Consider the following 15463-nt stretch of genomic DNA (forward strand, 5'->3'; position numbering starts at 1 on the left):
GGACTCTTGGATGCAAGCACAGGCGCTGGACACAGTACTTGGGGCTAAGATGAGCCGGATGGGCTTCCCACTCACTGGGAGCTCTTGGACCTGGAGGCAGACACAGGAATGAAGCAGGACCCGGTGCTGAGAGGGAAGTGCTGGCATAATGCACACGACACCAACACGCAGGAGAAAGGATGGAGGACAAGGTCCCAGCGGGACACCACAGAGGAGGGGCCCTGCCGCTGCCTCTTGGAGGACACACTTTTAGTGTTGTTTCCTCTCCTGTCCCCTTTCCTCAAGTAACTGATGGCCTGGGAATGAATGGGAGGTAGAATCGTAAACTGGACGAGGCTATGGGACTCATCCGGTCCAGCCTCCTTCCTTCACAAGTAAGCTGAACACGGACGCCCTGAAGGCTCGAGTGATCGGGCCGGAAGCATCAAGGCACGTTTACATGTGAACCACTGGGTAGCAGGGCCGGTCTCCTTCCATCTTCCTAATGGCCCCATGAGGGGGACATTGGGATCCTCATCCATAGACAGGACAGTGGAGGCTCTGGTCACTGCGGTAGCTTGCCAGGCACTCTGCTTCTAAGGGCCTGAGCTGGGATTGGAGCCCACGTGGGTTGGAATGACCAGCCCTGTGTCCAGGGCCCCATCGTCTGCCCCGGGGTTCTGCCCACCCCTGTCCTGCCTGCCCGCCTCACCAGGGGGCAGTTGGGCACGTCTTAGTTTTCTTACAATGGGTGTTGCCTGTGAACAGTTGCCAACCAGACAACTGGCCAAAGAACCCACGAGACAGCCAAGAAGGTCCAGGAACAGACCGAGTGGACCCCCCGAGGGCAGAGCCGCGGACCGCGAGGCTTCCTCGGCATCCCAGCCGGTGGACCCCGTCGGCCTCACCTTCCAGTTTCACGCTGTTCTCAGCTGCCAGGCCTTCCTTGCATTTTTCCTTCTCAGCACTTCATGATGCATTAGATTCTTTTCATTTTTCTTCCTGACACAAAATAACAACAACTGAGAAAGAAAGAAAAAAAAATACCAGCTGATGAAAACTCCTAGTGTGTCCGGTAAACCATTTCAAAGCACATTAGAAGTCAGCAAAGACAAGAGGGACAGCCTCGCTGGAGGGGAGGCACAGCGAGGCAGACAGGGCGGCCCGGGCGTGGCTGGACCCAGAGTCCAATTCTGCCATTTAGCTCGAAGCCATCAAGCGTGTCTCTGTGACGGGAAGGCCATCCCGCCGCCTCCCAGGCCTCAGTGAGAATGAACAAAACACTTGGCGCCCGGGAGTTTCTCCGGGACAAGAACTGCTCTGCTCACAAATGAGTCCGAGTGAATGAGGCCACGCAGAGCACCCTCAGGGCACGGTGTCCTGGCCCAGAGGTCAGAATGCGCCAGCGTGCTAAGATGGTAATTTTATAGTATGTGTGTTTCACCACAATGTTTAAAAACTAAAATATAAAAAACACAGTATTTCAGAGAATCTTCCCCGCTCATTCCATTTCCACCCAAGCCTTATCATTAGCTCCTCCGACAAGTTCCGGGTTTGGGTTATCTTCCAGGACATCTTTTCAGAGAAAAAGCCACTTGTCCAAAGGCCCTCGGGGCGACAGCGGCAATGACACTGAGACCGTCTGTTTGGCACCTACCACTCTGCCTGATCCCAAGACACCCCTGCCATGCGGGTGTTTATATCCCTGACTCACAGAGAAGTAAACTGAGCCTCAAGGAGGTGAAGCCAGGAGAGCAAGGCCAGGCGTCAGGCACGCCTGAAGCCAGTGCTCTGGCTCAAAGCCAGCGCCTCCCCATCCCTCCCCGTCCTCAGTCCTCAGCCACCGAGCACAGGCTCCTTCCCCTGGAGGAGCTGGGGGGGACCGCTGCGGAGGTCTCGTCGTCTTCCTCCCGTGCCCTCTCAGCGTTTCACCATCCAGAACCAGGCCAGGCCTCCTGTGGTCATCTGAGCAGGACAGGGGCTCTTGGGGGACCCAGGAGAAGAGGCCTAGAACTTGATTTCAGCTTCTACCTCCAAGGCCACAAACCGGTGAGGCCCTGGCCCTGCGCCTGTGCCCGCCGTGTGGTGAGGGGAGAGGAGCTCTTAGTTGGGAGAAGCCAACAGGCCCGAGGGTTCCAGCGGGATGACGCTCGGGCTTAGCACTTAGGTGGCCCTGGGTTCGAATCTGAGCATTAACTCCATGCGCTGCAGGACCAGGCGAAGCATCCAACGTCGTTGTGCCTCGGTTTCTTCCTCTGTGAACTGGGAATGAGACAGGACCAGCCTCCTGCAGGTCAGGTGAGGATTACAGAAATAACGTGTGCACGCTGCTCAGCGCGAGGCCCAGATCAGCACCCAAACGATGCGCCGCATGTTCAACAAATGACAACAATACTTTCATCCCACACCCGCCATCCGACCTTGTGCCAGTCCCACAAGAAAGGCCCCCAGCTCCTTGTGTGTAAGGAGGTAATCATACTCACTCCACCACTTCACAGAGTTGTTACAATGACGACATTAAAGCAGCACGCGAAGGTTCTTTTAAATTCATTTGTTCAACCATCCATCAAACGGGGAGCTTCCTGCCGGATGTGAGCAGGTGCTCGCCTGGCGAGAGTGAGGCTCCTTGGGATGGTACACGGGTCCCATGAGGTGCAGCAGCCCTGGAGCTGGCCCTCAGTGACATCTACACCCATGTGGACAACTTGTGTGGGAACCCGGGACTCGTTGAATGGACCAGCGAGTCGCGTCTGGGCGGCAGCACACTGCACAGCTGCCCCTGCCCGTGCTCTCACAGAGCCCGAGAGGGACCCAGACAAGGAGGCCGGGAGGGTCCAGAGCTGGGCTCTCTCCCAGTGGAGACCCAGGCCAAAGACCCCCCCATGCAGGGGTACCAGGGTGCCTCTGGGATCTGGGTGGAAGCCTCATCATTTAAGTTTTTTGATAGAGAGAACGCCGCTTCACCTGCTCTAGTCTCTCTTTCCTCGGCTTCGTCTGGGGTCAACGCTGGTACCTTGACTGCTGTTGTCAAGATCTGAGATGGACGTAGAGTGCCCAGCACAGCACCTGGCTCCAAGAAATTACTTGATAAATGTCCACCTTAATTAGTCACAACATCCATAACGAGATCAAAGACAGAGCAGGTGACACAGGCGAGTTTTCTGAATTCAGACTAACCAGGAAACAAAGCCCGGATTTCCTATGGGCCCAGCTGTCCGTGTTGAGGTGAAGGTGTGAATTATCTGGCAATTTTAGCCAGCCCCACCACGTCCCTGGAAAACGCTTACTGGCTTCTCTCTGCCCCGTCAGACCCGGGGAAACACAGAGTCGGAAATTCCTCTGCACAGGGAGCTTTGTTCTGTTTCACTTCCAGAAAGCACTGGTTGTCGGGCTGCTGCAGCGCACGGACCCGCCAGCGCGGGAAAGAGAAGAAAGTCGCCATTCCTGGCACCGCGAGGGCCTCCCCTCAGTCTGTAAGCCTGGCCCCGTCATTGCAGACATGCCTTGTGCCACTGTCCTGGGGAGCCCTTCCAGAAGACACGCCTGTCAATGGAGATTCCATCCCAAGTTGTGTCATCGTGGTCACTGAGCCTAACGACCAAAACCTCATACCTCAAACTACTCCAAAAGGTAAGAGTCAGTCAAACTTTCCCCCAAATCCCTCTAATCAAGGTCAGCAAACTACCACCTGGGAGCTGAATCCTGCCTGCCACCTAGGTTTGTCAATAAAGTTTTATTGGTACACAGCCACACACACTTCTTGACCTACTCTCTATGGCTGCGCTCACACTGTTGGTAGAGTTGAACTGTTGGCTGTGACAATGCTTTGGCTTGAATGCTTGTGTCCCATCAAAATTCACGTGTTGACATCCTAACCTGCACAGTGGTGGTCCTTGGAGGTGGGGCCTTTGGGAAGTGGTTAGGACATGAGGGGGAGCCCTCAAGACTGAGATCACTGTCCTTGTAAGAGAGACCTGAGAGAGCTCCCTCCGCTTTCTGCCACGTGAGGACACAGCAGAAAGCTGGCCATCTACGAAGCACAAATGGGTCTCCACTGGAGGCTGAATCTGCCAGGACCTTGATCTCAGACTTCCAGCCCCCAGAACTGTGAGAAGTTTCTGTTGTTTGTGTGTGGTGTTCTGTTACAGCAGCCTGAAATGACTAAGACAGAGACCCACAGAGCCCAAGGTGTCTACCATCTATCGGGCCTTAGAGAGACAGCGTGCCGGCCCTGCTCTGAGTGAACTCGGGGACACACGTAGGGCTCTCCCACCCGACACTGCACAGCCCCTGGCATGGGGTAGATGCTCCTCTGATCCGGATGGAGCCAGGGAGCAGCATCCTTCCCCTTGGCCTGTAGGTGGGACCCCGACTGCATTTCCAGGCTTGTTTGCAGGCGCTGAGCTGGGTGGGGGGCAACAGAAACTCTTTGTCTAGGCATCCCAGCTGGTGTCTAGTGGCCGAATTGTACGTGGGGCCCAGAAATAATGGACTGTGATCTCATACTTTCAACCTCTATTTTCAGCTCCTTCCAATGACGGTAATAAGACCTGCCATTTATCTCTTGCTTTTACAGTTATAAAGTGGCTCCACATCCCTTGTCTGCCTTGCTTCTCGCAACAATCTCGTGAAGATGTGTTGCTGCTTAGCCCCAACTAAAGAAACAAGCTCAGTGTCAGCATGACAGGCGTGGAGCCACCACTGAGTCAGTGGGGGACCAATAATCTAATCAGCTAGTCATCTGGGTCTCACGCTGTGCCCCTGGGTCTCTGAGCACCTCTCTGTGGGTCATCCTCAGGGTCTTTCTGCAGAGAGGTGGTTCTGGTCCACCACCAGTGTTCAAAGCCAGACTTCCCAGCAACTCAACCTAAGTGGCCACGAGCAGAGTGATGGTCATCGGTCCCATCTTGGAACTCAGAACCCCAGTCGGGCATTCCCTAGAAACTCTGGGCCACAGATGGGGTGCAGGGGCTGGGGCTGTGAGGAGAGAAGAGCCTGGCCATGCAGAGGACACGACGGGAGCCGAATTAGAGGGAGCTAGCCGGGACCGTGGAGTGACCCGATTCACCTCGCCCCTCCCGTTGGCTGCCCATTTTCCTGATAGTCCCAGCTGGGCCACCAGAAGGCAAGTGGGGCTATAATTAGAATGCACACTGGGATTGTTGTCATTTTTAAAAATATATAATTTTGTTTATTAGTTTCCTGTGGCTGCTGTAACAGATTACCACCAACACAATGGCTTAAAATAATAGAAATTTATTTTCTCACAGCTCTGGAGACCGGAAGTCCACAAACAAGGTGTCAGCAGGCCCACACTGCCCCCTAAGGGTCCAGGGAGGATCCTTTCTGGCCTCTTCCACCTTCCAGGGGCCCCGGGCGTCCTTGGCTTGTGGCAGCATCACCCCAATGTCTGCCTCCATCTTCACATGGTTTCTCCCTGTGTCTGTGTGTGTCCTCTTCTGTCTCATAAGGACACCAGTCATTGGACTTACGGCCCACCCTACTCCAGTAGGATCTCATCTCCACCCTTACCTTAATTCATCCTCAAAGACCTATTTCCAAATAAGGCCACATCCTGAGGTTCCAGATGGGCACAGATATTCGGAGGGCCCTCTTCAACCCCTGCATGTTGTTTCAGATCTCCTCTTTGTTATTCCAAAAGAGGATTCAGCCCACCGGGCTAACTCTGCACGACACCACAAGAACCCCTCTGAAGCTTATGGCCAAGGGTCTGGTTCTGCAACTGTCGCCGCCCCTGCTCGCTCCACCTGAGACCCTGGCATTCGGACAGGAAGGGAGAGTGTACACTCCACCCAAGGCACAGAGCGGACTTGGCGCATCTGGTATCATTTTGCACAGTCTCGTGACTGGTTCATGTCTGTTTATCTGGTGTCCTCTTTTAGACTTGCCCAGAGGAGGGGGGAAGGCTCACAAACTCCCTTTTCGGAGCACACTTTTGGAGAAAATCATGCCATCTTATGTGTATACAAAAAGAGGATTCTGAAAATGTGTTTCCAGTTGGCTAAAAGTAGAGGGAAAAAAATTATAATGTTTTTGGATGATTCTGGAGTTATCCAGAACTGAAAAGGCAAAGTGTGTGCCTATAAACAGACTACCCACTTATACCCACTGAGTCACCAAGGCAGAAAGGTCAGAGAGAGTGTGGTCAAGATGAGTGGACGAGAAGTCCCAGAGCCGGCTGACCTCTCCTCCTCCTCCACCTTCAAACTGCACATGGGGCAACAGCTTTTCCTGCTGCTCAGGAATTTAGCTACAGAATTGCTCATGTTTTCCCAAAAATCTGGCGATTAGCGGAGAATGGTGAGAGCCTGCCTATTTCAGGCAAATCTGTTAAGGCTCTTTGAGGAGGCGGCGGAAGGAAGATCCCCTTCTCTCTGCTTCCAGCCAGTCCAGGACCCCATGCTGACTTCCATCCGACCCCTTAGCGTGGCCGAAGGGTGCCTGACGGCCTCACCTTCTTCCCTGCTCCCTCCAGGGCCCACTGACCACTCTAGAATAGACCCTGCTTTTCGTACCTCTGTGCCTTTGCTCCGCTCTGCAGCTGGGCTGTAGCCTCCCTCCCAACCTCCCACAACCCCAAAAATGCAGCTCCGGCATCTCCTCTGTGCAGCGTTGCCTGGCCCTCCCCCCGGCTCCCTCCTGGCCAGTTGCCCCAAGCCACCTGGTTCTCTACGCCCCCACTGAACTCCTCTGCCCCAACGGGTTTGCTTGTCCCTCCTCCCCACCCGAGGACACATTCCCCTGAACCCCAGCTGGGTCTCATTGATCCCCGAGCCCCGGTGCCAGCTTAATTCTTCCTACCTTTAAAGCTTTGCATTGGTAGTTGGGTCCTAGATTCCTTCAGCTCACTTCCCTTGGTTCCTGGCGACAGAGGCTAGTCCAGGTCTGGAGCTCTCCGGGATTTGTCCACTGTGAGTCATGGCGGGCAGGGCCACGGGGCTCTGTCTGGTGTGCCCACCACGTTGGCAGTCAGAGGGGTCAGGGCTCCAATGTCCTTGTCGCCCCAGCTCTACTGCACCAGAGAGCCCTCCTTATGCTCAGCTCCTGCAACTCTGCATTTAGTTCATTCATTCAATCGTCTGTCCAAAAGTATTTGTGAGCCTTTCAGGTGAGGATGGAGATGCCTAACGCCCCATGCCCGCCTCGAAGGAGCTCTTGGTCTAATGAGGAGCCAAGATGAACCCAGGCACCGAAATACACTGTAAGATGTGAGCGTCTTTCCCAGCACCTCTGAGGAATGAGGACTCCAGGCGGGGCCGCTCTTCTGCCTCAGCGGCAGACACGCACAGCAGGCACTCACCAAGTATTCAGTGAGGAATGAACGAGTAAAGGGACACTTGCAGGTGACGATGGCAGAATGAGGGAGAATGACAGACTCACCTTCCTCGACACCCAACAACAAAAAAAAGAATCCATAAAAACAAATTTCACCGGCAATAACCACCTCATGCCATAAGCATTGAAAAGGGCAGCCAAGAGAAAAGCCGGGGATTCTGGTTTGGCACAAAGATGTGAGATTCCTCACCCCACCCCCAACCCCTGGAAGCTTTTCTGAAGAAAGAAACTAATGCTGAGGAATTGCACAAAGCTCCTGCAGTGGGTGACCTGTGCATGGGCAGCCTGGCAGAGTGAAGTTCACATCCTCAAGAGCAGAAGCCCCTGCAGGTTACAGACAGAGCTCAGCAGACGGAAAAAGCATGGGCCACTTTCCGAGGCATGGAGCTGCCTGATTTAGGACATAAAAATGTGTTGAAATGTCCCATTTGTGATAGACTAATACTAAACCACTATTCATTGTTTACCTTAAATTCAAATTTAACTGGGCATCCTGTATTTTATCTGGCAACCCTACCAGGTCACTGTGCTGAGTTGGAATAACAATCTGATGCCCACAGAGGGAGAACATGCCCTCGCTGGGTCCCGTGGGCTCTGGGATGGGTGCTCCTGGGAGAGGTCAGAACTGGGGATCTTAGCACCAACTACCTTCAGCCTCAGCAGAGGGCCCCTTGCCATCCCCTGTCTCCCCACAAACGGACACTATAGGAAATCTGACTGAGAGTAACGCAGTATCTTCAAATTATAGCTCAGAGAGAGAAAGACAAACTCACCCCAGGTAAGAGGGGAAAATGACGTTTTTACACAGAATGTGTTACACAAAGAGAAAGGCTAGACAGAGCTGCCCTTTCATATATGCTGTAAAGAATGAAGAATGGCAAAGTGACAGACACAAATGTCCTATGGAGAGGAGGAAGGGAAAGGAGGAAAGAGAGAGAGAGAGAAAGAAGGGGAGGGAGGGAGGAAATATGAGGAACAGACGAAGAAAAAAGTCTGGAAGAAAACATGACCGAAGACACAGATTCAGATTTGCTGTGAGTTTTGCATAGAAAATATATATTTAGAGGTGAATGCAAGTAGACATAAACTAAAAGGTGAGATTATAAAATAAAGAATATTGTCCAGCTAAGGAATCAACCTTAGAGCCAACTTATAGAGCCAATAAATAAACTACAGTCAAGAGACTAGACACAGCTGAAAGTCAAATTAATGACATGGAGTTAAGGTCTGAGGTAATCGTAGAAAATTCAGAAGAAGAAACAAAGAGATGAAGGCAATTAGAGAGAAGATAATGAATATGGAGGGCAAGCAGGGTATTCAAATAGAAGGAAAACGTTTGCTCCTCAAGTAGACAACTCCGTCAACAGAATAGAAGAAATTATTTCAAGATACAATATAGGAAAATTTTCCCCAAAGGAAAGAAAAAGTGGACGTGCCAATTGAAAAAGCATACATCTACCAGAAAAAAGACTATTTCTTGATACAAAAAGATTATGAGAGATACCCTGGTTGTTATTAAATGTCAATGCCAAAGCTCTAATTCTTTAAGCATACAACCAGAAAAAAGCAAATAACTTGCAAGAGGGAAAAAATTCATTAACCTCAGACTTCACAGAATCAGGCATCCAATGAGATAAGACAATAGAGTAATGTCTGAAAATACTCAGAGGGAGAAAAGTGTCTGGCTTAGCCAAGTGGTCCTTCAGGAAGAAAGCAAAGGCAGGCATTCTCAAATATAAAAGATTTCAGGAATATAGAGCCCATGGATCCTTCTTGAAAGAAATATTGGACAATAAATCCAGTCAAACAAAAGATGAGCCAGAATAATGAGCTCAGGCAAGCCACAGTGAAAGAGCTGGTGGGTAGTGATGCAAATATTTACAACTATGACTAAAGTGAAACGACGGAGGATTATGTTATGATAATGGTAAATATCATAAGCCCTAGTCTGGAAGGCAGGGAGATGCCCCTCTTAGATCCTCCTTCAGGATCCAGCTAAGAGGGATTAGCTAACAGCCTCCAGCTGTCCATTCTTTCTGCTTTTGAGCAAAGGTCATGCTCTTCTTGAGGTGGCCACAGCCAATGACTGAGCATGGTGGTGACAGAAGGGTCTGGCCACTTTTGCCCAACATGGGACTCCTCTGATGGGCAGCCTTTGCCCTGGAGCTCCTCACTGGACTGGCAGAGTTTGCCAGGTCTGCACCAGAGACTGACAGCTCCCCCTGCCCTTTGCTTTTGCAGGTGTTACTCTCCAAAATAGCTTTTGCATCTCTATGTATTCTTAAAGAACCCAAGCCAGCACTCTTAGCAAAACAAAAACAGTATACACAATAAACCTAGGTTGAGAAAGGAGGAATGGAGATGTGTGAGAGCGTTACTCACCCCATCTTTTACAGCGGGGAATCGAGACCCACAGCAAAAAATTGAAACATATGGCTGAAAAACAACCTAATGACTCAGCTGCTTAATGATTTTTTAAATCCTTTTTTTTAACCTAAGTAGGGTCTTTAAAGACTGCTATCTCCTGTGGTGAGGAAATTTATGTAAAGTCCATTTATTCCATCAGATTTCTTCCCTTTTTCTAAACCCAAATAAAATTAAATATTGTTTAATCATGCAAATACGATGCTACTTTTATAAAAATTATTTCGTCTTGTCCATCTATATATTCACCGATTTTCCAGTCTATTCATTGAGAGAAGTCTGACCTGACGCTCCCCAAATGTTACCCTCTTTGTTTCTGGGCAACGCATGATTTGTAGGTTTTCTATTTGTACTTCTCTGTGTTGCTTTAGTTTTTACAATGGGCAAGTAAAACTTTTATAGGAAACAATAAAGCCATCACTTTAAAATAGTGATAATGACAACAACATGTATGGCTCACATTTCTAAGCACTTTCTAGATATAACTCTTCTATAACTCATAAGTAGGTGAACTATTATTATATCCATTTTAAAATAAAGAAAATGAGACAACTGTTTGCATGGAATCTCAAAAGAATCTAAATAAAATATCATTAGACTAATAAGTTTAGAAGAGGCTGACTATGTACAAAGATAAACCGCATTGCTATACACCATCGGCAAACACTTGGAGTCAATTAGTAAAAAGAAAGACACCTTTTATAATAGCAACCAAAATCAAAAGGTATCCAGAAATGAATCTACTTAGAAACGGACAAGACCCGTATGCTTTAAACTCTATTGAATTCCTGAGTTAATGAATGGAAATACATTTAAGCATGCCTAAGTAAATGGAGAGATACCCCGCATTCATGGATAGGAGCACTCAACACCAAGAGGTTGATCGTTCTTGAAAAAGGGATTACAATTCCAATCAAAATTTCCTTTGGGTTTTTCGTGGAATTTTCAGGCTTATTCTAAAATGTTCATGGAAAAGCAAACGGTCAAGACTAGAGAAGGTAGCCTTGTAGAAAATAAGTTAGAGACTTGTCCTATTATGAAGGCTTATTCACAAAGTTAGAGCAAATGAGATGGCGTGATACTCGTGCAGAGATCAACAAAATGGCCGCTGGAACAGAACAGAGACCTTTGAACAGATCCACACCCGCGTGGAACTTTGATGTATGGCAGAGGTTGCTCTGAAGGTCAGTGACGAGAGGAGGAACTGTTTAGCAAACGGCGCTGGTACCAATAGTTACTCAGGAGAAAACGAAATGAGATCTCCACCTCAAACCATTAGCTAAAGTCAATTCTAAATGGATTAAAGAGCTCAACGTGGAAAACAAGACAAAAACTCTTAGAAGAAAATATAAGACAATACATTTTTTATCTTGGTGTAAGAAAGTATTTTTTAAGACACAAAATATTAAACAGAAAACAAAATATTAAGAAATTTTAAGTTATTACAACAAATAACTTACGTTCATCAAAAGTCTCCATAAAACAGTGAAAAGTAAAGCCAGAAACATACACACATAATTGAAATCCATATAAGGACAAAGAATTAGTATCCACAATATATAAGGAACTCCTTCAAATCAAAAGGGGAAAAAAAAAAACCAAAAGTCTATCTTAAAAGTGAACAAAACACACAAATAGGCATTTTGCAGAAGAAGCACAAATTCCAGTACATTTATGAGAAGGGGCTCAATCTCCTTACTAATCAGAAAAATACAAATTAAATTCACTGGGAAGCTATCAATTTACATCGTATTGGCAAAAGCTAAGAAGTACGCCAAGTATTGGAGAGGATATAGAAAAAGAAACTCATACTTTGCTAGTAGGAGTATGAATTGATACAAACACTTTAGAAAACAACTTGGCATTGTTTTGTAAATTTGAGTATTTACACACTTAATGACCCAACGCTCTCAGTCTTAGGTGTATCCATAAGACAAACTAACCCAAACATCCTTACAACGGAATATTATGTAGCAATGAAGATAAATAAACTACAGCTACACACAGCAACATAACATTTTTATAGAGCCCAAAAGCAAAGGAAAATTAAACAATATATACCTAGGCATGAGTACATGAGTGAGAATTATTTTTTTTAAGTAAGGGTATAAGAAACTGATTTAGGGTAGTGGTTATCTTTGGGAGAGGCAAGGAGCATATAGATAGATGCAAGTTATTGGTTCACGCATTGTTTATCATTCTGCCTTACAACCTAAATATATGTTGCATATAATCTTTTGTCTGATTCACGTATTTTTTTATTAAGATTATGATAGTTAACAACCTTGTGAAATTACAGTTGTATATCATTATTAGTCATATTGTAGGTACACCACTTCACCCCTAGTGCTCTCCCCACCCCCCGTTTCCCCTGGTAACCACCAATCAGTTCTCTTTGTCTGTATGTTAACTACCACCTATGAGTGGAGTCATACAGAGTTCGTCTTTCTCTGTCTGGCTTATTTCACTCAACATAATACCCTTAAGGTCTATCCATGTTGTTGTGAATGGGACGACTTTGTCCTTTTTTATGGCTGAGTAGTATTCCATTGTGTATATATACCATGTCTTCTCTATCCAGTCATCAGTTGCTGGGCACTTAGGTTGGTTCCACGTCTTGGCTATTGTGAATAATGCTGCGATGAACATAGGGGTGCATGGGACTTTTGGAATTGCTGATTTCAGGTTCTTAGGATAGATACCCAGTAGTGGGATGGCTGGGTCATAGGTATTTCTATTTTTAACTTTTTGAGGCATTTCCATACTGTTTTCCATAGTGGCTGCACCAGTTTGCATTCCCACCAACAGTGTATGAGGGTTTCTTTTTCTCCACAGCCTCTCCAACATTTGTCACTCTTGGTTTTGGATATTTTTGCCATTCTAATGGGTGTAAGGTGATATCTTAGTGTAGTTTTGATTTGCATTTCCCTGATGATTAGTGATGATGAGCATTTTTTCATGTGTCTATTGGCCATCCGTATATCTTCTTTGGAGAAATGCCTGTTCATGTCCTCTGCCCATTGATTCACTTATTTTAAATGATAATAAAGAAAAAGATTAAATGGAAAGAAACCAAGGCACAGATAGGTTACACGATTGCTTAAGGTCACGGGTACAAGAGATGGAGCAGGGATCAAAGGCCTTACCTTCTGCTCCATTCTATCCCCTCCACATTGCCTCACATTCTTTTTCTTTTTCTTTCTTTCTTTCTTTTTTTTTGGTGAGGAAGAGTGTCCCTGAGCTAACATCTGTGCCAAACTTCCTCTATTTTGTATGTGGGATGCCACCACAGCATGGCTTGATGAGTGGTATGTAGGTCCACACCCACGATCCAACTTGTGAATCCCGGACCACTGAAGTGGAACACAAACTTAACCACTACACCACAGGGCCAGCCCCCCGCCTCACATTCTTAATGAATTCCCTAAAGGAGAAAGTGCCATGGAGTGAAAAGAAAGATGCAACTATATCAATGTCAAGTATCTTCTAATTTGATGATAACAGACCAAGATAGCAGAAGTAAGAGAGGAGAATGAACAAGCAGAGAAAATGCAAGGACTGTGGCCACAGTTCCTGGAAGATGTTCACAGACCTGGCACCCCGAGACTTCCCACTGGCAGTGATGGTTAAAAGTGCAAACCATATGCACCCAGCCCTTCAATTTTGTAAGGAAGTCTTAATTTCTCTAAATATTTCATCACCAGCTCTTGGAGAGTCCTTTCAGAAGAACACTGTGGGCAGTGGCAGCCACAAACGAGATGAAATGTCCCAAACCTCAGCCAAAGGGCTCCACATGGGGCGACAGACACTTTGGAAAGACTGTCTCAGACCACGCGCCACACCCCTGAGCTCTGAGAATGTCTTCATGCCACTTAAGCCCTGTATCCAGGACTGGAATCCTGTATCCATAGCACTTAATTCCTTCCTTTTAAAAGCACTCCACATTTTCTTAACAGTCAATGCTTTTCTGATTATACAAGTAACATATGCTTATTATAGAGAATATGAAAAACACAGATAAGCATAAAGAAAAAAGGAGCATAAAGCACACACAATCCAAACTCATAAAAAGAACGGCCTTATCAATTGGCGCATTTATTCCTTTTTTCTTCTTCTTCTTCTTCTTCTCCCCAAAGCCCCCCAGTACATGGTTATATATTCTAGTTGTGGGTCCTTCTGGCTCTGCTACGTGGACGCCGTCTCAACATGGCCTGATGAGCAGTGCCATGTCCTCACCCATGGTGCGAACAGGTGAAACCCTGGGCCACTGAAACAGAGCATGCAAACCTAACCACTCGGCCACGGGGTCAGCCCCAGTCAGTGCATTTCCCCCAGTCCTTTTTGCTATGCACAGAGTCTGTGCATCTATGTGTGGGTTTGTACTGAAGTTTTTCTGCTTAACTGAGATCTTACTGTCTACACAGTCCCTGAGTACTTTTTGACCAATAAGAGAAAACCCTGACCCTCCCCCTCATTTTAAAGACAACGCTTTCTGCCTTTCTTTCCTTAGCCCATGACCACATCAGCTATACTCTAGGCTTGGATTGGGATGGTAGTGGCTTCATGAAGGCCCTTTGTGACTGTCCCCGTCTCTTGAATTTATCAGTTTCTTTAATTTACCACAGTCCTTCATATGAGAGACCACGGAGCCAAGAGCAAAGAGAGGAGCTCTCCAGGACGTGGCCACTGGCACTTGAGGGGGAAGTACAAGAAGAAGAATAGAAATTTGCATTTGCACAGTGGTTTGAGCTAGATGACCCTCTTTCATGTAGAAATATAACCGTTATTCATATGGAAAAGGGAAGACAAAGCGGTGCAGATGTTAGCTACCAGCCTCTTGAGTTGGACTCCCAGAAATTGAAACTCCCTAAGTCTGAGTTTCCTCATCAATACATTGGAATAATAAGAGCCCCCAGCTTATACGGTTACGAGATGACAATTACAAGACGCAACACAAGTAAAGCACCAAACACAGTTCCTGGTATGTAACGAGTAGGAACAAATGTTCATACCATTTGTGTGGTGGTGGTGGTGTGATGATGATGACACCAGTGATGGTGACAAGGATGACGGCATAAGAAATATCTTTAATCCACTTTAGGGGTGAAAGGTATCATTTATATACCATCAAATGGACTCATTCTGTCTCCAGAAGAGTTCGGACAAACATATACACTTAAGTAACCAGGTATAGAATATTTCTATCATCCCAAAATGTTCCCTTAGGCCCATTTTCAGCCAACTGTTCTCCTCCCCTTGCAACGACAGTTCCAGACAACAATTGTACATTACATTTGTCGTTATACATTAAATCTGTCTTTTTTCAGAGATTCATACAAAGAATTCCACTTTGTCCTCATTGTTGGCTTATTAACGGTATGTCTTTTTTGTTGTTATTTTAATGCTCGCTTTAGGGTATGTGGTATATACTTCTTTTTCGTATTATATTATCACCTTCAAGGAATATTATACCACTTCACAAATAGAATGAGAACTTTACTCCCATGTCCCCATCTCAATCTTTACGCTATTGTTTCATACCTTTATCTTACACATATGTCATAAACCCCAAAACACATTGTGACATTTATGTTCAAATAGTCAGCTCTCTTTTAAAGAGATGGAAATAATAAGAAAACAGCTTCTCTAGTTAGCATTTTGGGTGCTCTTTGTTCTTTGTATTAATCCTTATTTCATCCCGTAT

The 15463-nt window shown here is 46.9% G+C and overlaps 1 long non-coding RNA gene across 1 annotated transcript in view; it reads right to left on the reverse strand.

Annotated features, from left to right (window-relative positions):
- The window catches only part of LOC139045739 (uncharacterized), a 58018-nt gene that overhangs the window by 18647 nt on the left and 23908 nt on the right, over positions 1-15463 (reverse strand). Inside the window, exon 2 of the long non-coding RNA XR_011504800.1 lies at positions 888-1001. This is a non-coding gene — a long non-coding RNA (uncharacterized lncRNA). The remainder of the gene's footprint in view (positions 1-887; positions 1002-15463) is intronic.

The sequence above is a fragment of the Equus asinus genome, chromosome 7 (assembly GCF_041296235.1).
Source record: "Equus asinus isolate D_3611 breed Donkey chromosome 7, EquAss-T2T_v2, whole genome shotgun sequence".
NCBI lineage: Eukaryota > Metazoa > Chordata > Mammalia > Perissodactyla > Equidae > Equus > Equus asinus.